General features: G+C 40.8%; 1 protein-coding gene across 3 annotated transcripts in view; it reads left to right on the top strand.

Annotated features, from left to right (window-relative positions):
- LOC115477581 (sodium- and chloride-dependent betaine transporter-like) overlaps positions 1-22,157 on the top strand; it is a 107,716-nt gene that overhangs the window by 15,362 nt on the left and 70,197 nt on the right. For all 3 annotated transcript variants that reach the window (XR_003943350.1, XM_030214554.1, XM_030214555.1), the window contains exon 2: positions 2,308-2,458. The gene's annotated coding sequence lies outside the window, so the exon portion shown is untranslated. The remainder of the gene's footprint in view (positions 1-2,307; positions 2,459-22,157) is intronic.

The raw sequence follows: 22,157 nt of genomic DNA, 5'->3' as shown, positions 1-22,157 counted from the left end.
ATCAGTTAGCACTAAAGGATTTATGAGCTAAAGTTATAGAATTACAACTAAGTGCAGTTGTGTATGTAACTGCAAATTTCTGCCAACTCTAACTATAGCTGATTATTGGTAGTTAGTGGCAATTAGCACTTAATTTATTAATTAAGTTGCATGCATAACTGACACTATTCTTTATCCTGTGTGCACAAGTTTGCATGCTAAGGGGTAGATTCTATATATGGCACCTGAAAACTTCACACAGAATAAATGTCTGCCTAAGTATATTCTATAAATGGCGCCTAGATTTAGGTGTGGTATATAAAACATGCTTAGTTGTTATCCCTGTGCCTAGAACTACATGCATCCATTTACACCATGAGAAACGTGGCATAAATATCAGCGGGTAGATTTAGGCGCAGAGGGGCATATACTATAACCAGGGCTTTTTCTGAGGGGGTACTTGGGGGTACTGAGGACCGGCACCTTTTCCACTGTCTGCTAAAATTGACCCATGGACCCCAAGTTTTAATGAAAGAGCTCAGGCTCTATACACCAATTCTGCCTTGTCATAGATTCTGTGACTGGTTGCAAGGGGCCTGGCTATTGTGGGATGGGTCCAGTTATCACCTCATCCCTGAAGGGTGGCCTAGCATTTGAGTACCAGCACCTTTTTTGCTAGTAAAAACACACTGACTATAACTGTATGAGTAAATTTTAGAATACCCATGAAATGTCCATTTCTCCATCCATAACCACACCCCTTTTTGCTCCACGCATTAGAATTTATTATTATTATTTATTGCATTTGTATCCCACATTATCCCACCTATTTGCAGGCTCAATGTGGCTTACATAAATTTTGATAACATTGTCATTACAGGTGCTGTGTATTACAGAATACGCTTAGTGAGTTATGCATGTAAATTCTAATTATTGCCAATTGGTGCTCATTATTGCTTCTTAAGTGCTGTTAAAAATGCACATTGTTATAGAATACGATTGGATTTCAGTACGGAACACTAGATACGATATATAGAATCCAGCAGTAAGGGATGAATTCTATATATGGCTCCAAAGAAAAGGATATTCTATAAGCTGTGCTTAAAGTTAGGCATGGATTATAGAGTAGCACCTACACCCAAGAATCACCATTTACACCATCTGAAACATGGTGCAAATGTACGTGCCTAAATTAGGTGCATATCCCCCTCATTCTATAACAACGTGCATCGATGTAAGAAATGCCAACGTTCCGACCATGACCCTACCATTTCTGCACTCTCTTTTTCAACTCACATGTAAAATGTAGCACAGACCCTGCACCTAAATTTACGCTTGTATATTCCAATTAAATCTAATTAGTGCCAATAATTGCTTGTTAAAAAGCCAATTATTGGCCCTAGTTTGCTCATTATGTGATCAAATTGCACATACAAATTGGGTGTGTGCCCAAATTTGCATGTGCAATTTTTGGCAACTTTTATAGAATTAGGGCATAAGTGCAAAAATGTGCAGACAAGGTTATAGAATGAGGGATAATGTATGTTGAAAATTGTCTTTATCGTGTGTTAATGGCAAAACCTTACAGAATTTAGTAATAGATCCCCTCTGCCCCCTGAAATGCCTCCATTGAATGTAAGTAACCATACATGTGTTCAACAATGTGCACAATTTTACATAAACACAGGACATTCAATTTTTAAATAGGCTTTCACTTGTGTAAGTATCCATGTGTATGGTTAAGAATGGTTTTCAAAAATTGGCCCCTCTCCCTTGTCCAATAATGATCTACATTAGATTTGAAGGGGCCGATATTCAGCCGGTGGCGGGCAATGTGGTTACAGCCCGCTGTTGGCGCTGAACCTGTAAATTCAATGCCGCACCATATCCGGTGATCAGCATTGAATTTCCGGAATCATTTTTGCCCATCAGAACTTAACTAGTTGATATTCAGCACTAACTGGTTAAGTTCCTAGCAGTTAAATATAAGGCTGTTATTTATATGGTCCTATTGAATATCAGGTACTAACTGGCTAAATCGTGTGATATAGCCAGTTAGCTGTTATGTGCTAATCATGAATATTTGGCAGAGATAATTGGTTATCTCCCGCTGAATATTCACAGTTAGCTGGTTAAACACTATTTAAGAAGTCAGCAGCCATTGCTGACCAATTAAATAGCTCTGAGTATCATTCCGAAATTCTGGGTTGGCACAACAAAAGAACTTTTAATCTAATTCACTGCTTCAACTTGTACATCATTTTCCTTCTGTTTGCCAGGTAAAATTTGGTAGACAAAAGTTTATAATTATCAATGCTTTCCAAACAGGCATAACACGGACCCTTCTTCCAAACTTCTGCAGTTCCTGGCCATTTCAAGTGCTACATTAAACCAGCTTGTCAGATAGATAAATCGACCACAGTGAAAAACAGAATTCTCTAGCATTTCTCGGCACCTGAGTCTCATTGCCAGCTGACATGTAAGTATCAGTAAAGATGTTGTTTTGAGAGCAGAGACAGCTACAACTTACATAGAGGTAGAATTAATTATGAGTCTTCAGATATGAGTTGAAATTTTAAGTTCACTGGTGGCTAAGGTTTTATTTTTGTTAAATAAAGGCCTGATATTCAAAGGGAAATATCTGAATAACTGTGGCAGTTATCCAGATGTTTTCTTTAGCTGTGAATTTCTGTGGATATTCAGCAGCACTATCCAGATATCTGTATGGTGACAGGCCAATCTGTGGGCAGAGCTAGGAAAGCACTGTCAGTTATCCAGTTAGTGATTATATTCTGTCAGCTAGCTGGATAACTATCTAGATTATTTTAAGACAACAAAAAGGCTTTTGTAACTTTAACGTGGGATGTGCTGCCATTCACAATGACACAGGAAATGTCAATGACACAACCCATGTCTAAGTATTGATAATGACTGAAAATAAACAGAGAAAATATGACAATTTGCATTTTTTCCTTCGCCGATACTACTGCATACTCTTTGCACCATTTGGAAAGAGGGTTCTCTTTTAACAACATTGCTCCCATAACAACAAGCCTAGGTGCTCCCTTTGAAAGAATGAAAAAAAGAAAATGCTTAGCAAGATTAAAAGAAGCAACTACTTCTAATCTTCAGCCAAACTAAAAACAGCAGTTAAAAGACAAAATCCTCCATTTAAAAAGCAAATATACACCTTCTAGCTGTCATAAAAGAGAGGTGTGTGTTTTATCCTAACTAGGTACATGTTTGGAGGATTACAGCCTGCACTGTGGTCAATAAGTCAAAATTAATTTGCTGATGGCTAGAAGAAGATCAACCCGGCCTACTTTTCATTACAGAATCATGGATACGCAGCAATGATAATCCGATAATATACGACATATGCCCACTAGGATATAAAATCATATCACTGACACAAAAAAACAAAAAGAGTGAGAGGAATAGCGGTAATATACAAATCTTTCCTCAACCTAATACTGAAATCAGAGTGCATGACCCCTTCCTTAGAGATCCTGGCTAACACAATTAGTGGCACAGCCCTTCAAGGCCAAATATGCTGCATCCTATTCTATCGACCATTGGGAAACTGGCCCAAAGCCCAGGACATCTTCCTCAATTTCATTTTGAACATATGCACCTCACATTCCAACGTGCTTTTAATAGGAGATATCAATATCCACCTCAACTCCCAGGATGATCACAATTCCAAGGAAGTGAAAGACTTTCTAAAGTCCTGGGACCTCACAAGCCCAGCCGCAACATCAGCTCATAGCAAAGGTCACTTATTAGACCTGTTTGCCCACAGACTCACATACCAAGATGAAGCCCACATCTCAGATTGTACTTGGTCACCAGTCCCATGGTCAGGCCACAAAAAAACTCCTTCACCATAAACTGGAAAGAGACTAAAGCAAAAAAAAAAAAAAAAAACATTAAAGGAAAAACTCTCCAAAATTCTAGCTAGGAGTTTGATAAATACCACCAACTTCTAGAACTAGACCTTTATCAATCAACCAGATTTAATGCCAAATTTGAATGATTTCATGAGACAATGGGACTCAATAAGCAGATCTATTCTGGTAAAATAACACCTGAATAACCCCAAAAGAAACAGACCAAATGACCTTCACCCTGGTTTAACCCAGACCTACTAAAGTCCAAAAGAAAATAAAGGAAGCTTGAACAAAAGTGGAAAAAATCTGATAACAACGAGAACTTGGCCCTATGAAAAAAGCCCTACAAATCTACAAAACTCATATAAAACTAGCCAAAATCACATTCTATGAATCTTATATTGGCACAGGATAACTCAACACTAAAAAGGTATTTGAGTCAGTAAACAACTTGCTAGACGTCCAGAGAGCAGAATCCACGAATGAGATGTCTCCGTCAGCAAATGGTGTTGACCTCCTACTTCGAATCGAAAATTGTCAAAATCAGAGCCAAAGTACCAAAATCAATGGTCTCCACTGAAAGATTTAGATCAATACAATGAACCCAAAGGTGCTGATAGAGAACATAGATTTCCTTCGATATGCCAACTAATTCAAAAATCCAATCTCTACTACATAAATATGAAAGTCACATTGCATGTTAGACATATGCCCTAGTCTGATAACGAGAGATACACTGAAATATATATATATATGGCAGGCAAGAAATCATATACAACAAACTATAGACCAGTAGCACCAATCTCTCTGCTAATCAAAGTCATGGAAGGGCTAGTCTCACAAAACCTGATGGAATACTTGTCTTGACACTCAATCTTACACCAATCTCAACCTGGATTCAGACCACTTCACAGTACAGAGTCTATACTAATTTCATTCATAAACAATGTCTTCTTAAACAATCTGAAAAGAGATATAAGTATAGGTAAGAAAGTTCTGGTACTCCAGTTCAACATGCCCAGCGCCTTCAATATAGTGGATCATAATTTAATACTCTATCTCTTTGATAGCATAGGGATATGTGGATCTATACTCAGATGGTTTAAAGGGTTCCTCAGCCTGAGAATACACCATATATATATGGTAACCAAGGACCTCTCTAGGTGCAGCCAAGGATAGAACAATCTCCTCCAGCCACAGGCTCCCGGTACAGTCAAGAAATAAATGTCCACCAGCAACTTCAATCTTAAGGACTTTATTCCATGCAGGTTTCTAGTAGACCTGATACACAGATCCAACAGCAGCATTCACCTTCAATCTTAAGCACATGTAAGCCACCTGAAAGTGTGTGGCAAATAGTCCCCTTTAAGCAGCAGGCTATCAGCACATACCAGGATTCAATACAGGCTCACAGTCGGCTCCAGTCTGGGTTCTTTACCTTCATGATGGATTCAATACTTTAGGGACTTCTTATACCCAAAGGATTTCACCCTACATCTCCTTCACTGGTAGATTCAATACTTTAGGGACCTCTCTTACCCAAGGATTTTCAGCCTGCAAATACTTTTGGGACTTTCTCACACCCAAGGGATTTCACCCTGCCTCTGCTTCACTCTACCCTCTTCTCTCCCTTCTGAACTCCTGAGACTCCTTCCCATCTGCCTAATCAATCCCTGGCTTCTGCTACTACAACCAATCATTCTCCTCTCATTAGCTTCCCCCACACCCTTACCAGCTGAGTTAAGCATTAGACTAATGATGAGCTCCTGCACACAGGGTTTCCTATCTCTCTTTCCCCCTAGTGGCAGCCCCTCTACACATCCTGCCAGCTTACACCCTTGTCTTCCCCTATTGCAGCTAGGAATCCAGTCCTGGTTCTTCATCTCACCCCCTGGCTCCTTGCCTGCAATGCCTTCTGGGACTTATATTTCAGACTGAAACTGCCTTAACCCAACTATCCTGGATGTGTCTCTATCACACTCTATCACTATATATATTTGGGGCATCAATAACATACAAAACACAATCCAATCAGACCTAGACAATGGAAACTTGGGCATCAACCTTCCACCTCAAACTAAACAGAGAAAAAACTAAATTATTAATGATGAACAATCAATACCACCCTATATTCAAAAATAACTTCAAGATTGGCTATGCCACCTACCCATTAGAAAAAAGCCTAAAAATCCTTGGAGCCATCATAGACCAACACTTAACATTTGACAAACAGGTGAAAACAGTAACAGCAAAGGCATTCAAAACACAATGGAAATTAAAAAGACGTAGGAGCTCCTTCTCTGTCACCTCATTCTGCACTTACTAGCCTCTTTCACTACAATGCCATTGACTGTTTGTTGTAGACTTGATGTATGCTTTCTGTAAATTCCTGTAAGCCATATTAGGCCTGCCTTTGGGTGGGAAAAATGTGGGATATAAACGCTATAAGTAAATAAATAAATACTGGTCCAATCTTTAATTCTATCTCAACTTGACTATTGCTATGGAATATATGCTGGCTGCAAGGAATCAATACTAAAAAAAAGCTACAAATCGCACAAAATACAGTTGCACACCAGATCTTCAAGAAAATCTGATATCATGGAGCTACCCTGCTACTACTGTCTCTAGTCTGGCTCCCCATAAAAGCCAGATTTTACTTTAAAAGCACAGTCCTAGCATATAAAATCATATACGGCATGGCCCCACAGTATATGACCACCCTCATCAATCTCCCATTAAGAAATGCCCTCCAAGGCACCAGACAGTTCCTACTACTTCACTGTCCTAGTTACAGAGGTATTAAATACAAATCCATGTATACCATGGGTTTCAGTCACCTTGCAAAGAAAACCTGGAACTCTTTACCAAGAACTATCAGACAAAAAAACAGATTACTTAACTTTCCGCAAAACTCTCAAATCCCATCTCATTAAGTCCTTTCTAACAGATGCGGGTTAACTACAATGCAATCGCTACACAAATAACATGAGAAATGTACTTCAGCAACTCACTAGCTACTGAATTTAAATTGTACTAGAGACTTATACGATAGATTGTCTAAAATCGCTCAGTAATGTACCACTAACCTCTTCACTGTAAGTCATATTGAACCCAACCTAGTTGGGATAGTGTGGGATATAAGTAACAGTAAAATAAAAATAAAATACATCAATTTCTTTCTTTCAGAGGGAGCACCTAGTCTTTTAGCTGCTGTTTTAAGTTGTATTTTATATTAAAAGTTAATGTTCTCTGGTTTCTTGTCATATTGCTGAGCATTTTCATGACAGCTGGGAGGGGTGAATTTTATTAACCTTCTAACTATGCATATAACTTGGACTATTTCAAAATCTTATTATGCACTGGTTAGTGGTCTGTGGATATATACACTACAGATAATATGCACCCTTTACAATTAATTTTTTAACATGCTGTTTGTACAGAGCTTATCACATATGTACAATGATACATTTTGGAATGGCCAAAGGAATGTTGCACATTACACCACACGGATATGCCATATTAGTTTTCTGATGCATGAATGTATGTTTTATTTATATGCACAAAGGTTTTTCAATTTATTTTTAGTCCTTTGTAAATACACATAATTTGATCACTGGATCCCTTACATTTTAAATGTTTTATGCATAAATAGCTTTATAATTTTATTTAACATTTTTATTTATTATTAATTGCATATTGTTTTAGCATTGACCCCTGACCCCTAAGGCAGCCCATGAGTGGGTGAAATGTGAACCATATTGGGTGTTTGTTTCAATAAAGGGTTATTTTTTCATGTGACCTTATCGTTTATCATTTATTTATTTACTATACTGTTACTTACTGCAATAGCAAAACAGAACACTTTACAATATCAGTATATCAATTCAAATATAGAAAACAAAACAAATTAAAATTACACATTAAAAATGAAAAATTTAAGAAATCCATTAATCGATAGGAAAGCATAGCAAAACATAAACATCCATACAAAGTAATAAAACATTAATACTTAACCAAGTAAAAAAATTCCTGTCTAAAACAGCTCATAATTTCCTAACACTATCCCCTTTGTCAAGCACTGTTTTCAAATGTATTATTAAAAAATATGTTTTTAAAGTTTTACGAAAGTGAATATATGAATCCTCTAGTCTAAGTTCTTTTGGAAGACAATTCTATAAAGTAGGGGAAAGAAAAAAGAAAGCAGATGTTCGTGTAGATTCCCATCTCACTCTAGAAGGTGGTGGAATCACTAATCTATTGTCTGTGAGTGATCTAAGTGTATGCGTTGGTGAATATGGTATAATAAGGTTAGATAAATACGCTGGAGCACTTAAATGCAATGCTTTAAATGTCAGAATGAGAATCTTAAATTTTATTCTCACCTCAATCGGAAGCCAATGAAGATGGTATAAAAGGGGTGACATCCTATCATATTTCGAGGCTCTGCAGGTAATACGAGCTGCTGTATTTTGTATCATTTGTAGGTGTTTTACGTTGACCTTCGTAAGGCCAGCATAGATGACATTACCATATTCAAGATGAGTTGTAATATAGGCATATGTTGAATCTTTATCAATTGAATTTCTAATTGATCATAATTTCCGCAGATAGTAAAATGATTTTTTCACCACTTCAGATATTTGTTCTTTAAAAGACAAGGCAGAGTCAATAATAATACCTAGGTATTTAAAAGATTGAACCGTTGGTATCTGCCTATTAAATAAAGTAGGTATTAATGTTGGTATTGAACCATGACCCGTTATCCAAGCTGTTGTTGTCTTGTCTGGATTTAGTATTAGGTGATGATCTAAAAGCCACTTAGGCACCTCATCAAGACCTTGTGCGCATCTGCTGGATTTTTTGTTTGTTTATTTGATTATTTCACTTTTGGTACAGTTCTAAAGAACCTGTTGCTGACCACAGTAGAGGTTTGCCCAGGTTGCAGAAGGGAATGTAATATTCGGCTTGCATTTTCGATTGCAACCTTACCCTCGAGAGCCAAGTAAACTCTGTAACAAAGAAAATGTTCTATTCAATGTGGAAGCTCAAACGATTAAAACCTTTCTTCCCAAGAGCAACTTTTCGATATCTAATACAATCAATGGTCCTAAGCCATGCAGATTATTGCAATGGAATCTATGCGGGCTGCAAAGAACAACTCATAAAAAAACTCCAGACCGCCCAAAATACAGCAGCCAGGCTGATATTCAGCAAAACACGCTTCGAAAGTGCCAAACCCCTCCGAGAAAAGTTGCATTGGCTCCCAATCAAAGAATGGATCATCTTCAAAATCTGCACCTTAGTCCACAAAATCATGTATGGCATAGTCCCAGGATACATGACAGACCTTATAGACTTACCAATAAGAAACAAAGTCAGATCGTCAAGATCCTACCTAACCCTACACTACCCAAATTGCAAAGGACTGAAATACAAAACAACTTACGCATCCGGCTTCTCCTACATAAGCGCACAACTATGGAATGGGCTCCCAAAAGTTGTGAAAACAATTCACAACCACTTGAACTTCAGGAAATCACTAAAAACCTACCCCTTCAAAAAGACCTACACCAAGGACCCCACGTAACCCTCTTAACCTACCAACACAGCATGACTATGATCGAACAGGACATCACGCAATTTTCATCTATTCCAACCCTCCACTTATACCTCATACGATCACTATACAACTTTGTATTTGTTATCCACCGACTGGGCAAACGCCTTTGACGGTACTATATAAGCCACATTGAGCCTGCAAATAGGTGGGAAAATGTGGGGTACAAATGCAACAAATAAATAAAATAAATAAAGACTATTAGTCTCTCATTTTCGAAAGAGAAAGATGCCCATCTTTTGGCACTAATTGGAAGATGGGTGTCCTTCTCACAGGGTCACCCAAATTGGTATAATTGAAAGCCGATTTTGGGTGTCCCCAACTGCTTTCCATCGCAGGGATGACCAAATTTCATGGGGCATGTTGGAGGCGTAGTGAAGGCGGGACTGGGGCGTGCCTAACACATGGGCATCCTCGACCCATAATGGAAAAAAAAGGACGTCCCTGACGAGCACTTGGACGACTTTACCTGGTCCTGTTATTCTTACAACCAAGCCACAAAAAGGTGCCCGAACTGACCAGATAACCACTGGAGAGAATCAGGGATGACCTCCCCTTACTCCTCCAGTGGTCACTAACCCCCTCCCACCCTCAAAAACATCTTTACAAATATTTTGTGCCAGCCTCTATGCCAGCCTCAAATGTCATACTCAGGTCCGTCAGAGCAGTATGCAGGTCCACGGAGCAGTTTTAGTAGGTGCAGTGCACTGCAGTCAGGCGGACCCAGGCCCATCCCCCCCTACCTGTTACACTTGTGGTGGTAAATGTGAGCCCTCCAAAACCCACTACAAACCTACTGTACCCACATGTATGTGCCCCCCTTCACCCATAAGGGCTATGGTAATGGTGTACAGTTGTGGATAGTGGCTTTGGGGGGGGGTTGGGTGGCTCAGCACACAAGGTAAGGGAGCTGTGTACTTGGGAGTAATTTCTGAAGTCCACTGCAGTGCCCCCTAGGGTGCCCGGTTGGTGTCCCGGCATGTCAGGGAGACCAGTGCACTACGAATGCTGGCTCCTCCCATGACCAAAGGGCTTGCATTTGGTCGTTTCTGAGATGGGTGTCCTTGGTTTCCATTATCGCTGAAAATCAGAAACGACCAACTCTAGGGACGACCATCTCTAAGGACGACCTAAATGTCAAGATTTGGGCATCCCCGACTGTATTATCAAAACAAAAGATGGATGTCCATCTTGTTTCGATAATACAGGTTTCCCCGTCCCTCCACCGGGACGTTTTGTGAGGACGTCCTCAGCAAAACTTGGGCGTCCCTTTCGATCATGCCCCTTCAAGTGTACTTTCCATGATTATCTTTACACATTCATCAAAACTCTTGCAAGTTTATTCAGGTTGAAACTGCATCATTCCTATGTCTGCCTCATTGTTTTCAAGTAAACTTCCCTTTAAAAATGGGTCTGCAAGCCCTCTGGGCTGCGTGAAAATTGCCTCTATAAATTGGCAGCACTTACTGTACAAGCAGGTTTGTAAAATGGGACATATACATGTAGAAATTGTGAAATCACCACTTGTAGGTAGGTATAAGTGCTATAACACCTCAACTTGGAAGCTTCCAGTTCCATGTCATTCATTTTTTGATGGAATTTTTAGTTGAAGGTATATGACAATCCAAATAGCTTTTAATAAATGTTAAAATATTTAAATAAAGCAATTTGAAAAGGTTGATAGTTTTTTCACTGTGAAGATTTATGATTACTGCAGTATATTGGAATTAATTTACCCAGTTATAGTATTACATACTTATAAATTTCACAAACTCCACCACATATGCACAAATAATACAGCAACATGTTTCCAATTAGTAACAATCAAATTCAGAGCTAAAGTAATAAGGATATTAAACAATTTAGATGCTTATGATGCATACAAGAAATTTTGAGAGATTGACACATCATAATGTCAAATATTAGGAAATTAAACTAGAAAATATTTTCTATGTGCTGCCATATATTCTCCCAATACAATGCATGTTGTTATAGAACACAGGGGATATATGCCCAGTTGAGGTGTGTACTTTTGCATCACATTTCAGCTGCTGCAAATGGCTGAGCCTAAAGTTAGGTTTGATCTCCTGACATAATCTCTGTTCTGTAAACCGTGCCTAACTTTAAGCACGTCTTATAGTATAGCACTTTTTGGCACTGATTTTTTCACCATATTCTGTATTGCGCAAGCAACTTAATTATCTTAACCAATCAGAACTGATAATTGCCAATTAACAAGCAATTATTGACTTTAATTGGTTTTAATTAGAATTTAAGTGCACAACTTGCTAAGAGTATTCTATAAAGTGATGAACATAAATTCTTTTTATTTATTTATTTATTCATTTTCATTAATTAACAAGCTATTACATGTGACAGGAAATTCAGAAAGAAAAATTTTACAATAATACCACTTTAGGAGTAAACAATAATAATTTCTTCTTTAGACCACTAACTCAAGAGGGGGAGCGTAAGGAAAAAGAAGACTTCTTAAATCAATAATATCTGCCCCAGAGGAAATATGCTTAACACACTTTCCCGGTCCCATCAAATCATTTTATACCATCATAGTGGGAAATGACGTTAACCAACTTTCTTTACAATTATAAATTCTTTCAATTGTTCTGGTTGAAAAAAGATATATTTTAAACCAGTGTATTTGATGACACATTTACATGAGTAGTTCAAGCAAAAAGGAGGCTCCCAGTTTTAACACTTCAGGTCTCATAGAAAGAAAAGGTTTTCTCCTTTCTTGTGTTTGCTTGGTTATATCTGGGTACATCCATACCTCTTTCCCCCGGAACAAAACATGTATCTTTTTAAAGTACATACATTTTACTGCTTCTAGGTCTTGTTGAAAAACAAAAGACACTATTAAAGTCATTCTTACAGAATCAGCTGTTAAGGATGTTTCTAATATCTCAGATATATTTAATTGTTCCTCTGGAACCTCTGATGGTAAAGCTTGAAGGGGATCATCCACTGATTTTTTAGTATGTATATAATATATTTTATTCAATGGAGGAAAAGAGTCTGGGGTAAAATTTAATACTTCTAAGAGATATGTTTTAAAGGCTTCCTGTGGATTGATTCCAAACTCCTGAGGAAAGTTCAGAAAACATAAGTTCAGCCTATGGTTGTAGTTTTCTATTTGTTCAAGTCGACGGTGGATTATACTATTGTCCTTAATTACCGAGGCTGATACTCCTTGTAACTGAGAGATATCATTTTTAACAGCATTATATTGCTCCGCAGTTTCTTGCTTAGAAGTATTTAAGGAAAGTTTTAAATTTTCAGCAGTACCTACTAAGGCTGTAATCTCTATTGCTGTTCTGACTGTCGTCAATTCCACTCTCTGGAGAGCGTCCCAGATGCTTTCCAGAGTCACTGCTGTCGATCGATTTTTCTGAGCTCCTGGCTCAGCCAGGGTTTTTTCCATCTCCTGGCCTCCTGAATGGCTCGCCTCTCGCGTTCCTCGATCGTCGACCGATACCCCTTCCACTTCCGGGTCGGGCAGGTCTCGCCTGGGGAGGCGACCACCGGGCGGCAGTGGTGGATGATGATCCGGAGGGGAGAGTGATACATCTAGCCCTAAGATTCCAAGGGTGTCTTCCCCCATGGCTTCAGCAGGGCCCCTCTCAATAGGTTGGACCGGTTGCCTCGTGGCATAGTGCTCAATAGATTGAGGAAACCGCCCTAACTATCCCCTTACGCTTTGTATGGGGCATATTTTGTAAAGAGGAAAAAGTTTTATTCTCCAAACTTTCGAGAGCCTACACCAGGAGAACTTAGCGTGCCGCCATCTTGACATGCCGCCGTGATGAACATAAATTCTAACGTGTGCTGTCAAAAAGGGAGTTTGGCCATGGTTGTGGAATGGGCAGATCATGGGCATTTCTAAGAATTATGTGCGCTCTTATAGAATATCTCCATTCCCCCCCCCCACCCCGAATCCTATATATGGTGCCTGAAAATCCATACAGAAACTGAAGCATATACTATAACAATGCGCATAACTTAAGTGGTTAACTAGTTAATGAGCTAGGCATGGGTTTCTAAAATCTATGCACATTATTATAGAATATACCCAATCTGCACCTAATTTAGGTGTCAGGATTTACACCAAGTAATATGTGGCCTAAATGGATGCAAACAAATTTAGTTGCATGACAAGCCGCTCACCCCGGATTCTATATAGCACGCCCACAGATCGGCGCTGAAATCGAAGTAGATTCTATAACATGCATGTAATTTAACAAGCTTAACAAGTAAATGAGCACTGATAACAGCACTTAAAAAGCAATAATGAGCTCTAATTGGCACTGATTAGAATTTAGGCACACAACTTGCTAAGCGTATTCTGTAACGATGTGCACCAAACTTCTAACATGCACAGGCAAAAAGGGGCATGGTTATGGGCAGGGAAATGGACGTGCTATGGGCATTCAGAAATTTAGGTGCCTAGTTATAGAATATGGCCCAGTGCGCCTACATCTACACACTGAGATTTATGCCATGTTTTCGTTGGTGTGAATGGATGTGTGTAGATTTAGGCACTGAAATATCAACTAAGCATATTCTATAAACAGTGCCTTATAGAATACGCATAGTCGATGTTGATTTCAGTGCCAATTTTTTAGGTGCCATATATAGAATCTCCCCCCAGCGTTTTCTATATACCGCATGGAAATTTAAGTCTATTCCATAAAATTTAGGCATATTTTAGATAATTTTTTCTATGTGGATTTTTCAGGCACCATATACAGAATCTAGCCCTCCACGCCTAACTTAGGGCCCCTTTTACGAAGCTGCAGCATGTTTTTTTATGTATGCCAAGTCCCCCTCTTTCCACAGTTAGGCATGGTTTATAGAATATGCCTAGGCATGTTTTTTTTCGGCGATGATTCTTAAGGTGCCATATATAGAATCTAGCCCTATATGTGCAATTATTTATTCTTACTCTCAAGCAGGTGTAATTGTCTGCAGCTTCAATCAAGGTGTGATTTCTGCTGCCTTAGTCCTAGCATTTTATAAAGACAAGTGAAAGCATTTCTGTAATGATAAGATATAATACAGCCATAGACCCCCACTGGAATGGTGGAGGGCAAAGCCATAGAGCTCAGGCTACTAGGGACTTAGGTCAAGTCAGAAATCTGATGGTTGACATAACTAGAAGCTTGCTGGAAAAGCATGGCTTAGTTTTTAGGCCTAGACTAAGACCAGAATGGCCTGAACTGGAAAAGTTAGGTCAAGGAATATGAAAACAAAATGGAAGATTTAAAATATGAACAAAATGGAAACTTTAATATCAGTTACAAAGTGGAATTTTCTCTAATCTAAGTTAGAAAAACCAAGTTGAGAAATGAGTGTGTCATGCCAGGTGCAAGGAAATGATTGAGAAAGAGGGGGTGTCAACTTTCCATTCAAGCAAGATTGTAGTCAGCTAGTTTGGGATAAACAAGTTTAACGCTATAGCTTATGGGCCCCTTTACTTAGAATGGAGTTAAAAGGGTATATAAGGCAGGAGGATTTAGGGTGTGTCAGAAGACCTTTTGACTTGCTACACGAAGTGTTGTCCGACTGTCCACCCATCTGCTTGTATTCCTGATCCCGTTGTATTATTATGGTAAGCTATAATAAAGATAATTATCCTTATAACTTCTCCTCTCACTCCTTTCTATGAAATATCTAGGGATAAAATGGTTAAAATGAATACACATATGTCCATGGACATTAGAAGCGAGTCAGATAAGCGCAAACATATCTTAGAAAGCCTTCAAGGGAACCTCTCTGGTAGATGGCTGGTTTGCCAACCTATTAGAGGGGGTCTTCATGGGTCTATCCAACCCTAGAGAAAAACAGTAACTAGGTCACCATAGTTATATGCATACATGCACTTCAAAGTAACACATGCATATTAGTGCCTCAAGCACTATTCCATAACTTACATTTACACCAGCCATAGACCTGACGTAATGATGAAAGCATAGATGCAATAAAGGCATGCGTAACTTACAGTGTGCTGCAAGTTACCTGTTTAACTGGGAGCCCCACACATGTTCCGCCCATGTATAAGCCCCCTTGTATTTATATGCTATAGCACTTATACATCATTAAGGAATAATGCTCAGGCACCATTATAGAATAGGCATTCTTCACGCTACATTGGAGTGTCTAACTGGAGGCACCCAGTTATAGAATCACCCCCATAAGCACCCATATATCTTTAAAAAATTAGCTTGATACAAGTGCCTACTCAGCCTTCACACACAGGTGACCTGTTATTATATAGATGTCCACATGCATGACCTCAAAGACCAAACAAAACTCCCTAAGGTTTGTATCTAAATTTAAAACTCTCTGTTTGATTTTCACGGTCCTCCTCAGTAAAAATGGGCCAGGGTACTTAAAGCAGGATTACTCCATTCCGGTCCTCAAGATCAACAGGCAGGTCAGGTTTTCAGGAAATCCACAGTTTAGACACTCATCTGTTTATCCCAATTGACTTTATACTACCCATCTTGTCTCCATCTATATATATCTCAGCTGCATTTGCCCCCTTGGCTACACGGTAAGATGTTTCATTGTATTGTATGAAGAGCATTAGCATCATGTTATTTGAATGTTCTAATGTGTCTATTAGGTGTTCCATTGGTATTGTGATGATATTTTATCATGTCTATGTTATTTTGATGTTCTTACATCCTATTATGGTATTGCACTGACATTTTTCATATTTCTGCTATATGATTTTTCCACAGAGCTGTTAAATCTGTTTCTGATACTGTATCAAAGTAGTTCTATTATTAGGTTTCAATTTGCCTTTTCGAAGTTTATCTCATTGATTGTATTTGTGCTTATATTTGGTCATTTAAAAAATTGTAGGGCCTGAGGAGTCACGTGATGCTAGGCAGCGGGTAGGATGCCGCAGGATAGAGCTCCGAGGCCCCTGAAGTAAACTCTACCCCTGACAGCACAAGAAGCGATTTTTGAAACCCAAATACAGCATAAACAGGTTTGGAACAGTGGAGTAGTCAAAACAGAGACAATCAATTATAAGCACGATGGCCTCCAAAGCGCAGAAGAAAGAAGGCACACGAGGGCGAGCAGGGGACAGCAAGTTGGTGGACACCGGCCCCTCGGCAGAAACTGTGAGCTCTGTCTGGGCAGCGGAAATTGCAGCGGCGGTCTCGCAGTTGCTGGAGAGCTCTGTAGATTTAAAGTTACAAAAGATTGCGGAGAAACTGGACACAATGGATGGCAAACTGGAGGGGTTACGCACCGATATGGTGGGATTTCAGCAAAGACTGTCTGAGGTTGAAGATCGTTGCACACAGCAGGCAGGCCAGAACGAGGAATGGCGGAAGAAGTTTGTGCAGATGGAACAGAAATTAGAGGATTTAGAGAACAGGGCGAGGAGGAATAATCTTCGGCTGGTTGGACTCCCTGAGTCCCTGAGAGAGGTCGATCTAAGAGAATTCCTAGAATCCTGGCTGCCTAAAATATTGCAGCTCAAATCCCTGGAACAAACTTTGAAAATAGAGCGGGCATATCGCCTAGGTCAGCAGCGGCAAGAAGCTGGGCGCCCGAGGGTTGTAATATGCAAAATTCTTAATTACACCCATAAGCAGGAAATACTGCGTGCCTGGAGACAGATTGGCAAAGTGATATATGAAACGCATAATATTTTATGTTTCCAGGACTTCTCTGCAGCAGTGGTGCTGCAGCGAAAACAGTATGGGGAAGCATGCTCGGAATTGTTCAAGAAGAGAGCTCGATTTGCTTTACTATATCCAGCAAGGCTACGGGTGCAGCAGGATGGTAAGCCCAGATTTTTCAACTCACCGACCGAAGCTCTGCAGTATGCTAAACAGCTGACTGGCAGTTCAGAGGCTGAAGCGGGAGAGAGGGCACACAGACCGAGCTGAAGCTGCGAAGAATGAGAGCAACTAGTTTGGAGCGGATCGAGAAGCACAGGAATGCAAGAGGAATTCATTTGAATGTTAAAAGGACAGGGCAAGAAGCTGGCCCCTCGCTATAAGAGTATGTTGCATGGGAACATTCATCTGTTACTGAGGGGAGGGGGCCTGATGTTGAAACTGTAAGCACATGCATATTGTTGACTGTTGGGGCAGGCATGTGTAAGTTGATGGTTGGTTTATAGAGATAGCATAGCAACGATGTTTTGTAGTAGTTCTGAGGAGATGGGGTTTCTACTAAGTTCAGCCCATAGTTGTGCTGTGAGGGAGGGGGTGGGGCAGAGCCGTGACTAGTTCTCTAGAGAGAACACAGAGAGGAGGTTTAGGGGGAGGGATCAGAGAGGGAGGAGGGGAGGGGATGGAAGAACTGGGAAGGGGGAGGGAGGAGGGGTTGAGAGGAGGGGGGATGTTGGGTTTGGTTTGTTGTTTTGTTTTTTCTTGGTTGTTGCTCTTCTTCCTAATCTTCAGGAAAATCATTTGGTGGCAGAAACAAGTACGGTGGGGATCAGGGAGGGCACCCAAGGGCTGGGGGGTGCACTCTCAAGATTGTATAGATAGAAGTTGGATTTGCAGTGTAATAGATGGGATTGGTGGGGCTCTTTAAATTAATATCTTGGAATGTGGGGGGGGGGGGGTCTCATCGTCCATAAAGCGGAAAAATATTTTGCAGGCATTGAACCGGCATAAAGCGGACATCGCATTCTTGCAGGAGACGCACTTGACTGCCATGGAGCATGATAAATTTCACCAAGATTGGGTGGGAGGAGTGGTGGGTTCCCCAGCTTGTAACAAAAAGGCAGGGGTAGTAATACTTTTTCGTAAGGGATTGCAGCCGTCCATTAAATTGATCAAGAGGAGTACAGAGGGCAGATACGTATTAGTAGAGGTGGAGTTGGGGGGACTTACCTATATTCTCTGCCTAATGTATATGATAAAAAATTTTACAGGGAGCTTTCGCATTGTTGTCCTCATACCAAGGGGGTAATATTATTTTAGGAGGTGACTTCAATACAGTGTTTGATCCATTGGTGGATAAGAGCAGTGGGTTGGGACAGGGGAAGGGGCAACGACACTATGAGAGAGGTCTGCCTTTTTTGTGTTCCACCTTGGACTTGGTGGATGTTTGGAGAGTCTTGCATCCTACAAGTAGGGATTATACCCATCTATCAAGGGCACATTCTTCCATGTCCCGTATTGATTACCTCTTTCTCTCTAAGGCTTTATTCTCAAAGGTGGTAGAGGCAGAAATCGGACCTTGTGAGATCTCAGATCACTCTCTCCTATGGGTGATGTTGGAAAGAGTAGGGGGGGTAGGAAAGGGAGAAGGTTGGCGATTTCCACTGGAGCTCTATAGAGATACGAAGTTTCAGGAATTCTTGGGAGGAAAATGGAGAGAATTTGCGGATCATAATAAGGCACATGAGGAACAGGCTAGTTTATATTGGGAGACTGCAAAGACAGTGATGAGAGGAGAGATCATTGCCTACAAGGCGTGGGTTAAGAAAAGACGGGATACAGAGATCATCCATTTGGAGCGGGAGGTAAGGATTCAGAGGATAAAGTTTGGAGGGGACCCGACGTGAGAGCAGAAGCTAGCTTATCTGGCATCCCAGAGAGAATTAAATGAATTGCTGCATGAGAGAGTACAGAAATCACAACAATACTATAAACATCAGCTTTTCATATATGGAAATAAGGCAGGGACTTTGCTGGGGCGTTTAATCCGAGGAAAGAAAGGGCCGTCTGGAATTTTGCAGGTGAAAGGGCAGGGGGGCACCATGCTGAGGTCTCCGCAGGAAATAGTGGCAGGGTTCCAGAGGTTCTACGCAGAGTTATATCAGGAACAGACGGAGTTGATGTCGGATAGCATGTTATTTCTGGACAATATGGAAATCCCGAGGATCTCCCCAGCTCAGGCAAAGTTTCTGAATGCGCCCATTGTAGAGGGTGAATTAATGTTGGCGTTGCAGCAGAGTGACATGCACAAGGCGCCAGGCCCTGATGGATATGGAACAGCGTTTTATAAGATGTTACGGGAGCAGGTGACACCTCCTTTGTTGAAACTGTTTAACTCCTTGGCCAGGTCAGAACCGGCGCTTGATGCCTTTAATACAGCAAAAATAATTGTACTAGCAAAGCCAGGGAAAAACCCAGAGGAGATGGGGTCTTATAGACCAATCTCCCTGTTGAACTGCGACGCCAAATTGTATGCGAAAATTCTGGCAAATAGACTGGCAAGGGTGCTCCCAGATATCATAGCATCGCCACAGGTTGGTTTCGTGAGGGGGCGTTCAGTGGTAAGTAATGTGAGGGCTCTCATAGCTTCGTTGGAAAGGGTGGGGGAGCAGAAAACGCCTTCTCTGCTGGTCAGTTTTGACGCAGAGAAGGCGTTTGATCGAGTTGCATGGCAGTTTATGTTTGCGGTTTTGCAGAAGATATGTGCTGAGGGGTTTTTCAGGGATGCAGTGGGGGCCCTTTATTTGAATCCGCAGGCCTACATGTGGATCAATGGAGAAAGGTCCCAAGTATTTCCGATAAGGCGGGGCACGCGCCAGGGGTGTCCTTTATCCCCGTTGTTGTTCGTCCTTACGTTGGACCCCTTGATTAGAGAGATAGAGTCTCACCCTGAAGTGAAGGGAGTGGGTTGGGGATCCTCTACGTTCAAGGTTTCGGCTTTTGCGGACGACATATTGGTACACCTTACTGATCCCTGGAGGCTCTGATGGAATTATTCCAAGAATATGGGGACTACACTGGTTTTAAAATAAATGTCTCTAAATCCCTGGCTCTTACGGCCTCAGATACAGTGAAACGTGAATGGGGGGAATTCTTTCCCTTAAAATGGGCACAGCAACATTTTACCTATTTGGGGGTGCAGGTGACTCTGCAGACTGCAGATTTTTATCATTTAAATCTTACCAGGTTGTTGGAAAACATGCGAGAGCGGTTGAGAAAGTGGGCAGTATTGCCGCTTACGCTTCATGGGCGGGTACAACTGTTCCGCATGGTGGAGTTCCCCAGATGGCTGTATACGCTTCAGGTGTTGCCATTACGTTTACATAGTGCAGACATGCGGCAATTTTATAAACATCTGTGAATTTTCATTTGGGGGGGGAAAGAAGCCTAAGCTCCCCATGGGCTTATTGTTAGGATCTTGGAGAGTGGGAGGTATGGGGGTCCCGGATATTAAGCGCTATAATCAAGCATATCTATTGCGGCACTTAGGGGATTGGTTATTAGATCGGCAGGACTACACAAACAGGAAATTAGAAAAGGATTTTTTTCCATCCGTATCATCTGTATTTTTTGTTACATGGTCCAAAGCGAATGGTGCCAGCTACATTTAAGGACAGTTTATTGTTAGGGCCCTTGAGGGCGGTCTGGAGTGATCTCACTGGATATTGGGGCTTGTCGTCGGAGGTTACGGATCTTTTGCCATTGCAGGGGAACCCATTATTTTCACCTGGCTCAGAGAATCCAGTATTTCGTAGCTGGGCCTCATTGGGAATCACACGGTTGGAACACGTGTTGGGGTTGAGGGGAGGATTACTGAGTTTAGGTGCTTTGGGAGTGGGGATAGATCTTAGACACGAATTTGCTTACCAACAATTGGCACATTATGTTAGGACCCTCAATCAAGATCAGTTGAATAGTGGACATGGGAGGAAGTTTAGAGAGTTCTTTAAGGCAGTGCCAGGGGACCGACTCACTATTTCGGGTATATATAGGATTCTATGGGAGGTAGGGCCTGACAAAGATGTGAGGGCAGTCGAGGCGCATTGGGCTCAAGATCTGCAGAGATCCAACTTGGAATTAGATTACAGGAAATTAGTGTCCCGTATTCCGGCGGTATCAGTCAATGCTAATCTTAGAGAATGCCAATATAGAATTTTGTACAGAGCTTATATGTCTAAAGTGCAGGTATTTAAGATGGGGGGGGTGTCAGACCCTCTTTGCTCCAAGTGCAGGCGGAAGGAGGGGACATTCTTTCATTGTCTCTGGGATTGTCCTTTAATACAAGCCTACTGGAAGAAGATCTTTAAGTATTTAGAAGGGTTGTTGAAATCTAGGATTCCTCTTTCTTCATCAGGGATCTTATTGGACAAATTTGAACTATTTGGTTTCCAAAAGAGAGGCAATAGCCAATTCATACGTAAAGCTTGCAATTTGGGGAAGAAGTTGATCATGAATAGGTGGTTGAGTGCGGATCCCCCTGATTTTTGGTACTGGAGAAATCAGCTACATGATCTTTTGCTGCATGAGCGGCGGGCGGTGGGACCCTCCCCGAAGACAAGAGTGGGATTTTTGAGAATCTGGCGACCTTATATACAATCTTTGTCTGTTCGGGCGCGTAGTTTAGTGTTAAATGGTATGTGAGGGCGGGGAGAGGGAGCGGATTAGGAGGAAGAGGTTGTTTTGGTTTTTTTTTCTTTTCCCTTTTCTTTTCTCCTTTGGAAAGGGGGGGGGGGTTGGATAGAAGTAAGGGGAGGGGGGGAGAGGGAGTTTTAGATGGTGGGATAGGATACCTGGTTAGGAAATTCAGTTCTTGGTTCCCAGACTTATATGGGTGGGCTCGATATTCTAAGAATCAGTAGTAATATCAACATTGTATAATATGAGATTCTAATTTAAATTAATATTTTAGGTAATCATTTTACAAAATATGCATCCATGTGGGCTCTGGAGATA

The sequence above is a fragment of the Microcaecilia unicolor genome, chromosome 9 (assembly GCF_901765095.1).
Source record: "Microcaecilia unicolor chromosome 9, aMicUni1.1, whole genome shotgun sequence".
Classification (NCBI taxonomy): Eukaryota; Metazoa; Chordata; class Amphibia; order Gymnophiona; family Siphonopidae; genus Microcaecilia; species Microcaecilia unicolor.
This window is presented reverse-complemented; position numbering and strand designations above follow the sequence as displayed.